This window comes from Panthera pardus, unplaced genomic scaffold (genome assembly GCF_024362965.1).
Source record: "Panthera pardus isolate Hobbes unplaced genomic scaffold, ASM2436296v1 HiC_scaffold_13, whole genome shotgun sequence".
Classification (NCBI taxonomy): Eukaryota; Metazoa; Chordata; class Mammalia; order Carnivora; family Felidae; genus Panthera; species Panthera pardus.
The window spans coordinates 76,121,207-76,138,456 of record NW_026526688.1 but is presented as its reverse complement, the minus strand read 5'-3'; the positions used below and the strand labels follow the sequence as shown (position 1 = coordinate 76,138,456).

Genomic DNA, 17,250 nt, shown 5'->3' with positions numbered 1-17,250 from the left:
AAGGTATTGAAAAAGAGCCCCGATTATAAAGGAAATGTTCTTTCCTTCTCACTTTAGATATATAGCCTGTAACAAAATGGTGTATTGAATAGAATGCTACCAAAAAGTAAGAATATACTATATCAATACATATGTAGCACAGTGCTTGGCCAATAGAAGACATAATAAATATTTGTTTAATGACTGAATGAACACCTTTTCATAATTCCTTTTTCCTGCTGAATCACCAGAAGGCATGAGTCTCAAGGCCTTTAACTTAAATAAAAAGCATTTGGAATTTAAAATTTATATCGGAAGACCTCAAAAAAGAAAAAGCAAGGATGGACAGAAGTATATAGTATCTTCAAAGTTTTGTTTCTTAAAATATCCGAACCAACTATGACAGAATTTTAAGATTCATTAAAGTAGGATGGTGATTTAATGAGTGTTAACCAGGGGCACCTGGGTGGCTCAGTCGGTTGAGCGAACAACTCATGATCTCTCGGTCCGTGAGTTCGAGCCCCAAGTCGGGCTCTGTGCTGACAGCTCAGAGCCTGGAGCCTGTTTCAGATTCTGTGTCTCCCTCTCTCTGACCCTCCCCATTCATGCTCTGTCTCTCTCTGTCTCAAAAATAAATAAACGTTTAAAAAAAAAATTTTAGTGAGCGTTAACCGTATTCTCCACATTTTCTGTTTTTCATTATATTAAAAGAATTAAAAAGCAAAGTGTAGTAAACTGCGGTAGCTATAGTTTCTGTTTTCTAGTGCATTCTCCTAGTGATAGATAGCTTGTGGAAATGGCCCCATTTCTTTATGTGTCCCTCTTCCTATACTTTACAATGTGACTTTGTATCCCCTTCAGCAAGATGTGGTTCCCTACCCAATGAAGTTGGGCCGGCTTTCAGATATGCTCTGGCCAAAAGAATATGGCAAAAATGACAGTGTGTGACTTCCACGTCCTCAAGAGGCCCTGCTTGCTTCAGCTTGCTCTCTCGAGAGCCTTTTACCACCATGTGAGCAAGCCGAGGTGAGAGGACCAGGGAACGAGATGCTATGTGAGGGAAAGACCAGTTGTCCCAGTGGAAGCCACCTTGACCAGCCCATAGGCAACAACACCCAAAGCTGAGACAGAAGCCAATTGCAACCGGCAGAGCTGCCTATCTGTGCACCAGCTGACTGCAGACACATAAGTGACCTCAGACCAAAACTTGCCCGGCTGGCCTGTAACCTCATAAGCAGTAAGACATGCTTAATGTTTCACGTTGCTGAGGTTTGGTGGTGGTTTGTCATGCAGCATGTGCTGGCTTGGGATCCTCTGTAATCAGTCACTGAAATAGAATTGGAGGTGCAAGAAATTTATTTGAGAGGAACATCTGTGAAAAGGAGAAGGGAGACAAATACTGAACAAGGGGAACCACTACACAGACCTGACAAAGCCTCTGCTGGTCCAGTCATGTAAATGAACAGGCCCTTGCTCAGTCACTAGGTAAGGCTGCTTGGAAGCTGAGGCTGACACTGAAGAAGCTACCAACCAGAGGCTGTCAGCTTACCACTTCTTCATACGTGGGCAGCAAGAGCTTTCTGGAAGGGAGCAGCACCTCTCTGTGTCTGCCATGGTTCAATCCTTGTCCCATGCAAATCTACTTCTCCATCCACATGCAGGAGTAGCTCAGGTTAACCACCATCACTGCACTTGGTCTTAGGGCCTGCACTAGCTGTCCTAGCCTTTCTTCTCCACTATCCATTCTAGATCCCTCTATCCCTCGGCTACCACCTCTGTTGGTCTTGGTGGCTTACCAACCTTTCATGATCAGGTTGTCTTAGCCCCTAGGAATCATATCCTTCTCAGTCTGGGGTTGTTTCACTTGTCTGTTCACAATTACAGTTGACCAAAGGAGAACCAAAAAGATGACCAAGTGGGTCATCTGAGTTCCAAACATAAGCCTCTCTGTTCCCATTATGTAAATTCAGCCTTATCTCCCGCTGTTGATCGGAGTTAATTCTCCCTGCCACAGTGGTCACTATTCTCACCTGCTGGTCTCTGGCCACAAGGGGCTCAAAGTGCCCAGATGATAGCCATAGTTTGTAATTCAATTGGACCCTTGTTGTAGCCTCTGGTGAAAGCATGCCTTTAATGACAACCAGTACCTCTAAGCCTATAGAGCCCAAGAAGCATAAATCAGTAGATTATTGGGAGTGACGGTAAGTGAGGCCACTCCTATTCCCACCCCCTCATTTCCAGACCCACATATTCTTCTGATTGGAGACATAGCACCACCAAAAGAAAGATCTCTGATATAATGTGTATACTGCATTTTTGTGGGTTAATCCCCCTCTTCATAGAGTACAGCCTCCAATTTTGCACTTCAGCTATGGCTTTCTTCACGGGAATACATGTACATATACCTCTATACATACATACACACATGCATACATATATATACATATATACATACATGCATACATGTATATATACACACATACATATACATATGTGTGTGTGTAAGTATGTATGAAACTAGAGTAAGAAGTGTAATATATAATAGCTTTTTAAAAAAAGTACTATTGCAGCCATCAAAAACAAATCCATAAAGCATGTGGGCATAAAATCCAAATCTCTCAAAGTCACATTCATGGAACAAGCGATTATTATTAGTCCCTCTCTTCAAATAAAAATGAAGCCTATATTGCAAAATCAAGACCAGGGCTCTCAGGAGCTGTAGCTTCAGGTTCAAAACATAATAAAATACATGAAAGTGTCAAAAATGAGAGTTCATTTCCTGACAGAAGGACATTTTTATTCAAATTCTTGACACATCTGAAAAAGAGAAATGTTAGTGGTTTATATACAGTGACCTAGAGCTTCTAATATCCTTTGGCCAAGTGAAATTGTAATCCTTTTCCTTCACCACTTCATTGTCTTTATTCCTGTCTACATTTTAACTTCTCAAAAATTGCTTCTTTCCTTCCTCCCTCCTTTCTTTCAGTTTGTCAATATCTTTCACTTTATTTTTCCTTGGCAATTTCTTTGGTTTTCTTAATTGCTATGTGCCTCAGTTTCTTCCTCTGTATTATTGTCTGTAGGGACAATAATAATGGCTATCTCACAAGAGACTTGTGAGGATTAAAGTGAGTTAATATATTAGTTTGTTGAAGCTGCCATAATAAACTACCATAAACTGAGTGGCTTAGACAACAGAAATTTATTGTCTCACTGTTCTGGAGTCTAGAAGTCCAAGATGAATGTGTTGGGAGGGCTCAACCCTGTCTGAAGGTTCTAGGGAACTATCTATTCCAGGCATCTCCCCATGCTTCATGTAGTTCCTTGGCTTGTGGCTGTGTAACTCCAGTCTTTACATGGTGGTCTCCCTGTGTACATTGGACACATATCTCTGTGTCCAATTTTCACCTTTTTAAAAAAGTTTATTTATTTATTTTTGAGGGAGAGAGAGACAGAGAGAGAGAGAGAGAGAGAGAGAGACAGAGCATAAGCAAGGGAGGGGCAGAGAGAGAAAGGGAGATGTAGAATCCGAAGCAGGCTCCAGGCTCCAACTTGTCAGCACAGAGCCTGACGCAGGGCTCGAACTCACAAACTGCAAGATCAGTCAGACGCTTAACCAACTGAGCCACCCAGGCACCCCGGAACTTGACCTTTTTATAAGGACACCAGTCTTATTGGATTAGAGGCTCACCCTATACCAGTATGACCTCATCTTAAATAATTATATCTGTAGCTACTCTGTGAGCAAATAAGGTCACATTCTGGAGGTGGTGGGACTTTAACACAGGAATTAGGTGGAGGTGAGTGACACAATTCAACTCATGATACATATGTAAAGAACTTAGAACAGTTCTGGAACATAAAAGGCACAATGTAAATATTTGCTATTTATTGAGTGCATACTATGTGTGGAGCACTGTGCTGGGTACTGAGAATGTGACAGTAAAGCAGACACTGGTCTATTCCTCAAGGAGCTTGTGATTTAATAAGATCCAAGACAGAGATGACATAGGGTGACTATCATCCCAGTTTGCTTATACATGACTGTGGACTGGGGAGTGATAGGTGGTTCCTGGGACCTAGAACTTTCAGTGCAAATATTAGCAAAGTCCAGGGCAAATCAGGCCAAGTTATTTACCCTGGAAGTGGGCAAGATAGGAGGATATATGATATAAGAAAGAACAGAGGAGAAGCACAGTGGCAGGAACTGTTGTTTCCTCCAGTATCTGTTATCTCCTTAGTGTTTGGTCATCAACAATAAAGACTACGTTGTCCAGTGTTCCATGACACCAGGCATGGCCATGTGACTAAATTCTGGCCAATGGGAAATGGTGTGTGCCAAGTCAGAGAAATGTTTTAAAGAAAAGAGGCACATCATTCTTCACCTCTTTCTTCTGTGGGTTAGAATTTGAGTATAATGGCTGAAACTGGAGCAGCCATCTTTAACCACAAGATGGATGCCAAATATTAACAAATTAGGAGCCTGAACCCCTGGTAATTACAGAGAAGTCATACCTATTAGATCTCAAATATCTAGAATTCATTTATGTGAGAAATAAACTTCTACGTAAAAAAATGTTTATTTTTTGAGAGAGAGAAAGAGAGATCTCATGAACAGGGAAAGGGGAAAGGTAGAGGGAGACAGAGGATCTGACACAGGCTCCACACTGACTGCAGAGAGCCCAATGTGGGACTTGAATTCGTGAACCCTGAGATCATGACCTGAGCTAAAGTTGGATGCTCAACCAACTGAGCCACCCAGGTGCCCCAACTTCTACTTTTTAATGCTAAGATTATTTTGGATTTTCTGGCACACAGTTAATATAATTCAATACATTACAGATATTAACCTTTGTCTTAAACAGTCATGAGAGGAGGTATGGGGGAAAGAAAGTGTTCTGCACAAAATAAAGGTCATATTTCATATCTGATAAAGGGTTAGTATCCAAAAATCTATAAAGAATTTAGCAAACTCAACACCCAAAAAACAAATAATCCAGTTAAGAAATGGGCAGAAGACATGAATAGGCATTTTTCCAAAGATGATATCCAGATGACTAACAGATACATAAAAAGATGCTCAACATCACTTATCATCAGGGAAATACAAATCAAAACTACAATGAAATATCATGTAACCTTGCCTGAAATAATCTACTCTTTTTCTCCTTCTGCGTATAAAAGCCTCCCATTTTGTAAAGCTCCTTGGAGCTCCTTTCTATTTGCTATGTGGAATGTTGCCCAATTCATGAATCAATGAATGATCGAAATAGGTCAGTCAAATCTTTAAATTCATACAATTGAATTTTTTTTAAAACAGATTTGGTGGCAGAGATGAAATCCAAAGTGAACTTCTGGTAGCATTCAGAGACTATGAGAAACACAGGAATGGTACTACAGATCCTTCTGAGTTCTGTCTTTCTCTCCGTTTCTGATAGCCATGAGTAAGTTCCTCTCAGTTCTGAGCTCTATTGTTTTTGCATCAAGATCCTGATCTAATTGGCTTTCTGGTCAGTTCCACATTGGGAGCTGCTGGTAGTTCAGGGTGCAATTATCATGTAATTGATGGAAACCCTCAGCCCTTGATTCTCTCCTAAGATCCAGGTGGGAACTGCTGGTAGGAGTTCATGGTTACCCATTTATGTGGAGCCCCCCATCCACAGCGCCCATTTGTTGAGGTATGCTCGTTCAATCCTTCCTCTGTTCTAACTTCCAAGGTGGGAAGGTCCTTCTGTCAGCAAGAATGCATTAACATCTCTTGGTTATTACCAACATATTAAGGTGCACATGTTTGTCTTGTTTTGTGTAGATAAAGGCTATTGCTAGTGGGAATCTTGGAAGCAGTCACAATATTGGCAGGCACAGATCAAGTACTTAAAAGCTGTGAGAGTACTTGCCACCTAACTGGAAGACTCCTGTGTTAGGATAAGTTGGTCACAGAATGCCTTAGGTTGACACTGGATTATCCACTAGCCTCAAGAAAATTTACATACAATGAGGTACATTGTAAAACATCACACAGTTTCTAGCCCAGTGCCATAACCTTATTAGGTGTTATATCCAAGAGAGCCAAAGGCATAGATAGATAGATAGATAGATAGATAGATAGATCCTTTAAGTCCAAAGAATCAAGTGTACCACCTTCCAGCATACCTGCTTATTTTGTCTAAGAACTATATAGTCCCAAAAGCTATAAATATCTACAAAAATGGCAAAATCTTACTAAAAACAGTACAGATTGCAATGCCCATTATGGGGGATGTTCTAGTTAGACAAGATCATTCATTTAAGAAATGCAGTTGAGGGTGACTGGGTTGCTCAGTTGATCTCATAGTTTGTGAAATTGAGCTCTGTATCGACTCTGCACTGAAGTGTGGAGGCTACTTGGGATTCTCTCTTTCTCTCTCTCTTTCTGCCCTTCCCCACACATGCCTGTGCATGCACATGCTCTCTCTCTTTCTCTCTCTCTCAAAATCAACATTAAAAAAAAAAAAAAAGGAAGTGCAGTTGAAAGCATGTGTTCCCAAATTAAACAAAGAGAATGGAATATCAATTTTAATCAGTATACAGAAGCTTCTAAAAGGCTTCATAATTCCAAAATAGCTTCATTAGAAGATTTGTTACAAAAGGCTAATGAAAAATTAAAAACACGAGAGGTACCTAAAACAATAATAAGACCTACGTGATTCCTACTGCATTCCTTTATCCTTCTTTACCTGAGTACTCATGCTTTATTAACTCTTTGTCTGAATTGACTTTCCACTCTGAAGAGACTATTAAACAGCTACCTTTAATAATAAAACTACTCAAGGTTATAGGAGATCCTCCTCAGATATCTTTTATTCCTTGGTCAAATACCAAACTAAGGGCCATAGTTAAAAAATTTCCTAAGCCCGGGGAGGATCTCCAAATGTTTTCTGAGGAATTTAGAGTCATTATTAGGGCCTATGAAACTGGACTTCCTGATCTTTATTAGCTTCTGCATATGCTAGTAGGACCTGGGGAGCCAAGAAATGGATGTGGGAAGCCGGATGGTGTAAACCCAAGGATGATATCTGAGATCCTTGACCTTTAAGACAGTCTCCTAATGGACCAGAAGAAGCTCGTAAAATAAGGACCAATCTTTAAAAGTCATTCCTAGAGTCTTCCCTGCCCACATTGATCTGTCTATTATTTAAACATGCAAACAAAAGAAGATGAATCTGTGGCAGACTTTAAAACCCATCTGGAAGCTCTCCTCCTGTGGCATTCCAGGTTCCATGCAATAAATGAGGTCACCCAATCTGCTCTAGCTGTTCTGTTTGTAAATGGATTATCTCCTGAGATTAGTGGATTGATAAAAAAGCAGAAAATAGGATGGGAGGCTACCAGTTTGAGTGAACTCATGACACAGCTGAGCACTTTGAAAGGACTTTGGAACAAGACTGTAGGCCAAAGTCCACTAAGCTATCGGCCTTACAGATAGAACAGACCCAAAACCATCCACCTAAAAACACTTGGGTCCCCCTCATTGCACACATCTAAGGGTCTACCATCAAAATGATGGCCTAAGGGTCAGTGCTTCATTTGCAATCAACTGGGACACTGGGGGAAAAGTCTCAAAGAGTCCTACACAAATTCTTCAACATAACTTGAATGAAGTAGCTCTGCAGTCAGAAGCTCATAATCAGAAACCGATTTAAGTTGCAACCCAAATCTTTGAGGCGTTAAAAGCAACTGTCCTTACAAATCTTTACAAAACTAAAACAAAACAAAACAAAAAAACTACCTTGTTTCAAGTTCTTTTATACCTAGTGAGTTTTGTGTTGATTCATGGCAGTAATTCTAAATTTTTTTTTTCAACGTTTTTTATTTATTTTGGGGACAGAGAGAGACAGAGCATGAACAGGGGAGGGGCAGAGAGAGAGGGAGACACAGAATCGGAAACAGGCTCCAGGCTCCGAGCCATCAGCCCAGAGCCTGACGCGGGGCTTGAACTCACGGACCGCGAGATCGTGACCTGGCTGAAGTCGGACGCTTAACTGACTGCGCCACCCAGGCGCCCCCATGGCAGTAATTCTAAAATGAAAGTTGTAGGTCTCTGTATCTCTCTCTCTCTCTCTCTCTCTCTCTCTCTCTATGTGTGTATGTGTGTGTCTATCTATCTATCTATCTATATGTATCTATCTATATATACATGTATCTATCTATCTATACATATATACTGTAGATGTATGGTAATTTTCTACCTCTGGATGGTATTACCAAAATTAATTTATAAAAGAGCTCTATTTAGTTGGCTTAAAGGTAAGTGCTTATATAGATTAAATTCTCAGAAATATAATAGAAACTAACCCAAGTGAATTTCAAGTTCATGTGATCTGGGAAAATATTTAATATTAAAGCTAACTTAAAGTTTATTGATTTCATTAAAATAGACATGTCTTCAGAGTTATCAACATTAAAAATAATGCAGACATGCAACTTTTATTCTACCTAGGCTTGCTAAAGGTCAAATGAGTTCAGGTTATCTCCTATAAAATTTGTCAATAAGAAAAACAGCTTGGGATGGTAAATGATATTGTCTAATGTCTCATTAAGTTTTTAGTAGGATAAAGAGTTTTTAAGTGAACTTTTAAAATAGTTTTCCCAAATTTTTTTGGTAACTTGAAACCTTAAGTTTTGCTAAGTTAAGTTAAATGATGAGTTAAGTTAAATTTATTGAATATCTAGATCATTGTATTTATTTCCAAATATGATAAAATACTAAAACATTTATTAGTGAACATCAGTTTATCTATTTTTTGCTTCCTTTCACAGAAGCACTGAAGATATTTGTGTCTATTGGTAAACATGTATTGTGCTCCACCAAAACATTTACTATGAAAAACTATATGTTCCTAGAAATTATAAAAGGTGTTTACAAATTAAGGCCAAAAATAAATAAATACATACATAAATAAATAAATAACAGATTTGCAAAGCCACAGAATGTTAACATGAAAGAAAATTTACAATTGTTTACTTCTTTATTTTCACTAGAAATTAAGGTTTCTAAGGATTAATAATTCTAATATGAGTAACTAAAACCACTAGAAATAAGGGAAATATCTCTGTATGCAAGGAAAGTAGGATGTGTGTTTCAGTAAAAGAAAGTATAAGGTATGGAAATGCATTTTTGTTGAGAGAAAAGAAAATAATTTTGTCCTAAAGAGAGGCTGGTTATTTCAGAATGGGAAAGAAGAAAACATAGGACAAAATTTTACAAAGTTCATGGAAAAAAGAATTTTGAGATCAGAATTTCACATGTGGCCAAGCTGGAAAAGATTGCATAGTTTGTTACAAGGATTTTAAAAATAAGGTATAATAGCAATAGTGTACTTCTATAAAACTAAATCTTCATATTCTCTCATCTGCTAAAAGAACAAGTTTTCTTAGATTATTTGTCTGCTCTTAATAAGAAATTACACAACTATTTGACCTTCTGTATTTGCCAATGAAGTCTTTAATTGTCAAAATGGTTAAATGGGGGGCGCCTGGGTGGCTTGGTCGGTTAAGCGTCCGACTTCGGCTCAGGTCATGATCTCACGGTCTGTGAGTTTGAGTCCCGCGTCGGGCTCTGTGCTGACAGCTCAGAGCCTGGAGCCTGTTCAGGATTCTGTGTCTCCCTCTCTCTCTGCCCCTCCCCTGTTCATGCTCTGTCTCTCTCTGTCTCAAAAATAAATAAATGTTAAGAAAAAAAAATTTTTTTAATGGTTAAATGGGTAATAAATATTGTTTAACAGTGACCTATGATCCTATTTGAACTTTTTGATATTTTTGACAGTCTTCCCAACATCACGTTCTAAATGAAATCATTTTGACTTTGAACTAACTTTGGAGTTTTTTAGTGGATACCTGGAACATCTAAAATGATTTGCTCTCTCCTCTTATAAAAAGGAAGATGTTAAACTATTTAGACATATTTGACATGTTAACTTATGTGGGAAGCATTGTCAAATAAGAAGTAATACTAAGCATTCTTTTTGTTGTATTTATATAGGTCTATAGTACTGTTCTGTATAGAAATTGTGTGACTTGTCATGCATTTCTGCCCAGAGTTGCACATATACAATCATGGGGGCCTTAGTTGGCTTGTAGTCTGTTTCTGGTCTCAGGATAGAACTGGCCCTTTTATTCCTGATGCCAAGAGGGATTAATGTGCCTCACGGACTTTATCCAGATCAGGCTGGCCCCCTGGAATGGATCAGGGAGGGAAGAGGAATATACAGATACCCAGGCTCCTAAGATTGTGAGATATGGTAAGAGAAACAGGGAAAAAACAGCTTTCTTGGAACTGCACAAACTTAATGACTCACCATAAATCACACCCAGGTAGTATATATATTGCCCTCGGAAGAATAGCTAGCTGGAAGTCTCACCTGAGGGGAGGACACTCCACAAGGACCCTCAATCGGGACTCCAACCAGGCTGTTCACTGTGGGGTTTCCACAGCCAGAAGGTTGCATGTTGTAAGAACCTAATTTGATGTATTAAGCCCTCTTTGTTCTTCTCTCTACTTCTCTCCCTCTTTATGTTTACTATAATTGTTTAATTCCATATGTTCTCTTTCCCTTATAATTAATAAAGTCTTCCACCATGAAACCGGAAGTACGTCTATTATGAATTACTATTATTTAGAACAGGTGTAAGTGTTCCAAAAATTGCATGAAACTCCTAGAAATCTGATATGTCCTATTAATATGTTATTGATCATAGTTCCAGTTATTATTATAAAATATTATGTGTTACAAAAATAACCAAATTTCCTTGTCAACTCCGTTATAATGAACTCTCATCAGATATTCAATAATGGATATTTTAAAGTCTTTTGTCTTTTACAGAGAATTATTGTTTTACTCTGATATTTTGCAAAAGTACCAAGTGCTTTGTCTTCAAGAAGATTCATGGAAAGGACTCTGGCAAACATAGATTTCTGATAACTTTACCATCATAAAGCTGAACTGAATAAGAATTTCCAGAACTAATAACAAAACAAAACAAAACACTGGATTCAAGCAGAACAAGAATAAATAGGTGGAATTGACTGAACTGAGGAGTATGACTATAGTTTTTATGACTTATTGTTTGAAAGAGCTCTGGTTCTTTAAATGTTTTGTTTTTCCAGATTTGAGGAAACTTTAAGTTATCCCTGACAGCAATTTGGTAAAGTGTACTATTGTAAACAAAGATGAAACATTTATTTTTTTCTCTATATCTGATCCCTCCTGAATTCAGAAACTCTTCAGTATTATTTTTGTGGCAAAATTATTATTTATTTACATAAATTCGATAAGAATTTATTGTCCTTATAAAGGAACACAATTGGAAATATTAGCTATATTTCCTAAGCTTTAATTGGAATGTCATATTTGAGATAAATGTGCATAGATTCAGATGTGGCCAGACAGATTTAAGGAACTAAAGCTGACTTTACAGAGCCAATAAAACCCCTTGGAAAAATAGACCCGGTGCCCTGCTTACAAAGTTCCAACAAAGCAGACTTAAAAAGTGCTCATAGGGGCACCTGGGTGGCTCAGTCAGTTAAGCCTCTAACTCTTGGCTTCAGCTAAGGTCATGATCTCACAGTTCATGGGTTCAAGCCCTAAGTAGGGTTCTGCCTTGGCAGTGTGGAGCCTGCTTGGGTTTCTCTCTCTCTCTCTCTCTCTCTCTGTCTCTGTCCCTCCCCAGCACTCTCTCTCTCTCTCTCTCTCTCTCTCTCTCTCTCTCTCACACACACACACACACACACCAAATAAAGAAATAAATTAACTTTAAAAATAATAAAAAGGTAAAAAGTGCTTCTATGAGGCCATGGTGCTGGGAGCTCTGCAGGTGTAGGGCTGATACTTACAGTCTGGTGGCCACACAGCCCTAAGCACACTGTGCCTTGGCAGAAGCAGCAGTATCAGCAGCAGTAGAGCCACCCCCACCATCACAGCCCCTGCGCTGGTGCAGTCACCCTCATTACCTCTGTTCTTCCTCCCTTCACCTGCACCATGGCTGATCAGCTGACAGAAGAACAGATTGCTGAGCTCAAGGAAGCTTTCTCTCTATTTGACAAAGATGGTGGTGGCGCTGTCAGAACAAGGAAATTTGGAACTGTCGTGAGGTCACTGGGTCAGAACCCAACAGAAGACGAATTGCAGGATATGATCAACAAGGTAGATGCGGACAATGATGGCACCATTGAGTTCCCAGAGTTTTTGACTATGACAGCTAGAAAAATGAAAGAATCAGATAGTGTAAAGAAGAAATTCAGAAGGCATTCCGAGTCTTTGACAAGGATATCAATGGTCACATCAGTGCGGCAGAACTATGTCATGTCATGACAAACTTAGGAGAAAAACTAACAGATGAAGAAGTAGGTGAAATGATCAGGGAAGCAGATATTGATGGAGATGGACAAGTCAACTATGAAGAATTTGTGTAGGCAGTGCCTGGGTGGCTCAGTTGGTTAAGCATCCGACTTTGGCTCAGGTCACGATCTCACAGCTCATGAGTTCGAGCCCCTCGTTGGGCTTTGTGCTGACAGCTCAGAGCTTGCAACCTGCTTTGGATTCTATGTCTTCCTCTCTGTCTGCCCCTCCCCAACTCTCACTCTGTCTCTCTCTCTCTCTTTCTCTCAAAAATAAATAAACATTAAAAAAAAATTTTTAGAAGAAAAGAAGTAGCTATCATTGGTGTTCATTCTGCCCAAGAAACTCGATTAAGACTTCATATTTTAACTAAACATGAAACCCTTTCTTCTTCCTTTCTTTCTTTTACTCTGGCACTGGCCTGGAAAGATAACACTATCATCTGATTCCCCACATCTTTCAGACTATTGGATTTGTCATCAAGAATTCCAATCTGTCCATGATGCTAGTGATTCCCTCATCCATTTCCTTGTCTCTGGTTAAGAACCCTAAACCCGGGGAAACTTGTGTACAGGTTCTAGGCAAAGAAAGGGACACATAGCAACCAGAATAAAACTGCCTGTGTGGTCTGTAGACCCTTAAAATTTTATTGGCCTTCATGACTGTCACCTTTCCAGGCCTGACACACAGGAGGCATTCATGATTCAAGATTTGCTTCCTTCGTCAGGGCCCTACTTCCCTGGTTAGTAGTGAGTACAAATGAGGCTATGATCAGGAATTTCTCCTTAACTCTCAAAAATATTGCAGAATCTGCTACTAGAACGGTAGTTGCCCAGCAAAAAATCCTTTGACTCTCTGGCCAAAGCTGTTCTTGGTAATAGGATAAGACTTAATTATCTTTAGGTTGAGCAAGGAAGTATCTGTGCTATAGCCAACATCACCTGCCAACACCTGGATTAACACTTCTGAGGATGTTGAAACTCAATTACATAAGGTCACTGAGAAAACCACTTGGCTTAAATAAGTGTTTCCTTCAATGAATTCTTTCTTTGACTTCTTTGATTTTTTGGGGTCGTGGCTTTGAAGTGTACTCCAGACATTGGGAATTATCCTGCTTATAATAATCATAGAAATCTCCCTAATGCATTGTTTTCTCTTGAGAGCTTTAAATTTATGTTTGCAGCCACTAACCACCAACCAAATGATCTCCCTAAGACTGGAACATCAGAAAAGGAACAAAGAGATTGACCAACTTAAAAATTGTAAAGCAAAGAAGCACCTGGGTGGCTCAGTCGGTTGAGCGTCCGACTTCGGCTCAGGTCATGATCTCATGGTTTGTGAGTTTGAGCCCCGTGTCAGGCTCTGTGATGACAGCTGGGAACGTGGAACCTGCTTCAGATTCTGTGTCTCATTCTCTCTCTGCCCCTCCCCCACTTGTGCTCTGTCTCTCTCTGTCTCTCAAAAATAAATACATGTAAAAAAAATTTTTTTAATTGTGAACCAGAAGGCATTGCTTATGAATATCACAACGATTCAGCAAAAACACTGCAACCTGTGAATACCACACAGAGGATCAACAAAGACTGAAAACTTTTGAGTGATAGCTAGGAGTGGTGCTAATTCCTTAAATTTTGATCACATCTCTCAGTTAAGCTGAGAGTTTGATCAAAAGGGGGTAATTGTTAAAAAGGATCAGCAATCCCCAAATTGAGTCACTGTGCTAAGCCCTGTGTCAGCAGATCAAGACTTAATACCTAACCTGATGAGCCTCTCCCAAGACTGTAATCTTAACCAGCCAGTCTGGAATTTCCTGGTCAGTACTAGTGAGGTAATCCACCTGATAGACCTTTTTTGGCCCCTAAAGGAAGTTGACCTTACTTGAAATAATGCACTCTCTTTCTCCTTCTGCCTATAAAAGCTTTCTGTTTTGTACTGCTCCTTGGAGCTCCTTTTTATTTTTTAGATGGGATGCTACCTGATTCACGGATCACTGAATAAAGTCAATATGATCTTTAAATTTTTTAATGTTTATTTTTGAGAGAGAGAGAAAGAGAGAGAATGGGGGGGGAGGGGCAGATAGAGAGGGAGGCACAGAATCCAAAGCAGGCTCCAGGCTCTGAGCTGTCAGTACAGAGCCTGATGCAGGGCTCGAACCCATGAACTGTGAGATCATGACCTGAGTTGAAGTCAGACGCTTAACCAACTGAGCTACCCAGGTGCCCCTTTATCCTCATTTTATAGATAAGGCAGCTAAGTCACATGAAGGTTATAGAAGACATAAGGCACATGGTACATGGTGATGTGGGAAACAAAGGCAAAAGAAAAAAATTAAATTTCCTTACAACTTACAGCCCACTGACAAGTCCTTGAGACAGGCAGAGCAACCTTCCTCTACGAGCTCAACTGCCTTGATGTTAATACTTTGCTAAGCGCAGACAGCAACCTTATCTTTTTTTTCCTTTATGATTTTATCATTTTAAGAATGTTATATAAATGACTTTTTTTTTTCACTTTTCTGTGGTTTGCTGGAACATATCTTTAAAACTCTGTTTTTATTTATCTCTAGTGTTTGTGAGTGTATCTCTTTGTATAGCTATTTCATTGGTTGCTCCCACCATTACATTATAATATATACATAATTTATCAGTCTACTGGTGTTACATTTTACTAATTAATTTACTAATTACATTTACTAATTGATTAATTACCAGTTCAAATTGTAGATATTTTATCTCCCCTTACCCTCCCTGCTTATAATGTAATCACTGCAGATATTTTCTCCAGGTACATGAGAAACACAATAGTGTTAAAACTTTTTTTTTAAACCTTATTTATTTTTGAGAGACTGAGAGACAGAGTACAAGCAGGAGCAAACAGAGAGAGAGGGAGACACAGAATCCGAAGCAGGCTCCCGGCTCTGAGCTGTCAGCACAGAGCCTGATGCGGGGCTCGAACTCACAAACAGTGAGATCATGACCTGAGCCTTAGTCAAATGCCCAACTGACTGAGCCACCCAGGCGCCCCTAATGTTAAAACTTCTGATTTAACCATCAAACAGGATTTGGAAAACTCAAGAGGCGAAGGAAAGTCTATTGCATTTACCTCTATTATTGCTCTTTCTGTTCTTTCTTTTTTTTTTTTTTAATTTTAATTTTTTTTTTTTAACGTTTATTTATTTTTGAGACAGAGAGAGACAGAGCATGAACGGGGGAGGGTCAGAGAGACACAGAATCTGAAACAGGCTCCAGGCTCTGAGCTGTCAGCACAGAGCCTGACGCGGGGCTCGAACTCACGGACCGCAAGATCATGACCTGAGCCGAAGTCGGCCGCTTAACCGACTGAGCCACCCAGGCGCCCCTGTTCTTTCTTTCTGATGATGATCTAAGAGTGCTTTTTTTTTTTTTTTAAATGTTTCCAAAAAACCCCACAAAACTAATTTCCTTTCTGCTTAGAGAACTACCTTTAGCCATTCTAAAGGTAAGTCCGCTGGTGACATATTCTATTACTTTTCCTTCATTTGTGAAAAAGCATGTGTTTTCCCTTCATTCATGAAGTATATTTCTGCTGGATATAGAATTTGGGTTGGTAGTTATTTTCATTTAGCTCCTGAAAAATGTTATGCCACTTCCTTCTGACATGTATGCTTTCTGATGAGAAATCCACCTCTCATTAGACTTGTTTCCCTCTCTAGGTAAACAATTTATTGATCTTTCTGTGCTTTCAAGATTTTCTTTGGCTTAAATTTTCAGGGATTTGACTGTGCTGTATTTTGGTGTGGATTCCTTTGAATTTATCATATTTGGGATCATTTAATTTCTTGAATCTGTAGGTTTATATCTTTTGCCAGTTTGGGGGAACTTTCAGCCATTATTACTTTAAATGCTTTTTCAGCCCCATTCTCTTTCTCTTCTCCTTCTGTGATGGCCTGAATGTTAGATCTTTTATAATAGTCCCACAGGTATCTGACACTCTGTTCACTTTTCTTTTTTTGAGCTTTATAATTACTTTCATTCTACATTTTTTTAATGTTTATTTTTGAGAGAGAGAGAGAGAGAGTGAGAGAGGGAGAGAGAGAGAGCATGAGCAAGGGAGGGGCAGAAAGAGAGGGAGACACAGAATCTGAAGCAGGCTCCAGACTCTGGGCTTCAGCACAGACCCCAATGCCAGGGCTTGAACTCAGGAACTGTGAGATCATGACCTGGGCCAAAGTCAGCCGCTTAACTGAGCCACCCAGGTGCCCCATTATCCTACATTGTTATTGTAATTACTGTGTTTGTGTGAGACCATTTAGAAGGCAACCTTATCTTTATATTAACCCAACCTCCAGAATCTTGTAAGTTTTCCTTAACATATAAAATTTCCTTTGGAAACTTCCTTCATCTCTACCCTTCCCCCCCAAATATATGTTAGTAATCATCCTCCAAGTGTATGGCCCACTGATATAATCTGAAGAGCCTCATGACTAAGGTTTTATTAGACAGTAATAAATGACCTTTTCCTACTAACAGCTAGCCTCCTCAAAGTCCTGGAAACCTTGCTTCCAAAATTCCTTAGAGGATTACACTAACCCCCTCCCAACTTGAAAGTTCATAATCAGTCACCTGTCACAACCTCAGGACAGCTCTTTCTGCCCATAGGTACTGTTCCCATTCTTTAATAAAATCACCTTTTGCATTTAATAAAATCACCTTTTGATTCTTTTTTGGCCAATGGCTCTAAACCCACCTCACAAGGTACATGGATGTCCAACTAGAATTCTAAAAGAGGAAAGAGAAAACAATTGACAAAAGGCAACTTTTGAAAGGATAAGGACTGAATATTATCCAGAATTAATAAAAATCATGAATCTTCAGATTAATGAAGTACATCAAATCCCAAGTAGATCTCTAAAGCA

At 39.3% G+C, this 17,250-nt stretch overlaps 1 pseudogene; it reads left to right on the top strand.

Annotated features, from left to right (window-relative positions):
- The first annotated feature begins 3,564 nt into the window (after window positions 1–3,564).
- Window positions 3,565–12,430, top strand: LOC109262226 (calmodulin-like; annotated as a pseudogene).
- The last annotated feature ends 4,820 nt before the right edge of the window (window positions 12,431–17,250 follow it).